Source organism: Mustela nivalis, assembly GCF_964662115.1.
Source record: "Mustela nivalis genome assembly, chromosome: 18".
In the NCBI taxonomy this organism is placed as follows: domain Eukaryota; kingdom Metazoa; phylum Chordata; class Mammalia; order Carnivora; family Mustelidae; genus Mustela; species Mustela nivalis.
In genome coordinates, this window is record NC_139037.1 from 26393472 (window position 1) to 26395770 (window position 2299).

Genomic DNA, 2299 nt, shown 5'->3' on the forward strand with positions numbered 1-2299 from the left:
GGGTGGGTGATACCCGCCCCTATCCTTCTGAGCTCACTCTGAAAAGCTCCCGGATCAAATCCGCTTTTCTCCAAACTTCCTTCGCTTAAATGAATTCTTGCATATTAAAAGATACATAGAAGTGGAAACAACTCAAATGCCCACTGACAGACGAACAGGGGCACGTGGTCCGTGCCTACAGTGCAATACGATTCAGCCTGAAAAAGGAAGGAAATCTTGACACGTGCTACAACAAGGATGAGCCTCCAGGACATTAAGTTCAATGAAACAATCCAGACACAAAAAGACAAATGCTGCAGGACCCCACTCATAGGAGGCACCTAGAGGCAGTCACGTTCACGGAGACAGAAAGGGGGCTGGTGGGTGCCAGGGACTGAGGACTAGGCTGTTTGATAGGATGGCGTTTCGGTTCAGGAAGTTGAGAAAGTTCTGGAAGGGATGGTGGTCACACAGCATTGTGGATGTACTTCTTACTATAGGGCTGTGCACCTGAAGCAGTTAAAATGGGAAATTTTAGACGATCACGCTGAGCTAGTACCTGCGCCTGGAATCGGGTGGCAACCTCAGCCGCGCCTGCTGCCTGCTACTGTCTCTGGACCATGGACCCCTGCAAAGTGAGCGAGCTTCAGGCTTTCGTGAAAATGGGTAAGCAGGATCCAAGCGTTCTGCACACCGAGGAAATGCGTTTCCTGCGGGAGTGGGTGGAGACCATGGGGGGTAAAATACCACCTGCCACTCATAAAACTAAATCAGAAGACAGTATCAAGGAAGAAAAACCAGATAGTAAGAAGGCGGAGGAAAACATAAAGACAGATGAACCGTCAAGTGAGGAGAGTGATCTAGAAATTGACAATAAAGGTGTGATTGAACCAGATACCAATGCCCCTCAAGAAATGGGAGATGAAAATGTAGAGATAACCGAGGAAATGATGGATCAGGCAAATGATAAAAAAGTGGCTGCCATTGATGCCCTAAATGATGGTGAACTACAAAACGCCACTGACTTGTTCACAGATGCCATCAAACTACATCCTCGCTTGGCCATTCTGTATGCCAAGAGAGCCAGTGTCTTCATCAAATTACAGAAGCCAAATGCTGCCATTCGAGACTGTGACAGAGCTATTGAAATAAATCCTGATTCAGTTCAGCCTTATAAGTGGCGAGGAAAAGCACATAGACTCCTGGGCCATTGGGAAGAAACAGCACATGATCTTGCCCTTGCTTGTAAACTGGATTAGGATGGAGATGCTAGTGCAATGCTGAAAGAAGTTCAGAAAATTGCTGAACATCGGAGAAAATATGAGCGAAAACGTGAAGAGCGAGAGATCAAAGAAAGAATAGAAAGGGTTAAGAAGGCTCGGGAAGAACATGAGAGAGCCCAGAGGGAGGAAGAAGCCAGAGGACAATCAGGAGCTCAGTATGGCTCTTTCCCAGGTGGCTTTCCTGGGGAAATGCCTGGTAATTTTCCTGGAGGAATGCTTGGAATGGCAGGGGGGATGCCTGGGATGGCAGGAATGCCTGGGCTCAATGAAATTCTTAGTGATCTGGAAGTTCTTGCAGCCATGCAGGATCCAGAAGTTACGGTGGCCTTCCAGGATGTGGCCCAGAACCCAGCGAATATGTCAAAATATCAGAGCAACCCAAAGGTTATGAATCTCATCAGTAAATGGTCAGCCAAATTTGGAGGTCAAGCATAATGCCCTTCTGACAAATAAAGCCCTTGCTGAAGGAAAAGCAACTTCGCTCACCTAGTGGATGTCGCAATAATACAAACCAGCGTACCTCCGACCTCATGAAGAAAGCTGGGGTGCTTTGAAGAGAATCCCTACCCCTCTGCTCCCCATGCAACTGAAACATTCTACAATGGTTTGCCATTAGGGTATTCATTCAGATAATGTTTTCCTACTAGGAACTACAAACTTTAAACACTTTTTAAACCTTAAAAATATTTAAAAACATATTAAAAGGGTGTGTTAGTCCCTACATTCTTCTTTATTAATCATTTCAGTTTTTTTCCTTTGGATTAATTGGACAAGGAAGATATTTCAGTGTGGAAGATTCATTGCTCATTTATAACGAGTGAAATAAATAATACATTAAATAATACATTAAATACATTAAAAAATACATAAATACATTAAATAATACATTAAAAAAAAGATTTTATTTATTTATTTGACAGAGAGAGAGATCACAAGTAGGCAGAGAGGCAGGCAGAAAGAGAGAGAGAGGAGGAAGCAGGCTTCCCGCGGGGCTCCTGCGGGGCAGAGAGCCCGAGACGGGGCTCGATCCCAGGACC

The 2299-nt window shown here is 44.9% G+C and overlaps 1 pseudogene across 1 annotated transcript; it reads left to right on the top strand.

Moving 5' to 3' along the window:
- Positions 1-599: 599 nt before the first annotated feature.
- Positions 600-1737, top strand: LOC309853260 (hsc70-interacting protein pseudogene; annotated as a pseudogene). Its single transcript has one exon. The product of its transcript is annotated as a hsc70-interacting protein pseudogene (transcript).
- The last annotated feature ends 562 nt before the right edge of the window (positions 1738-2299 follow it).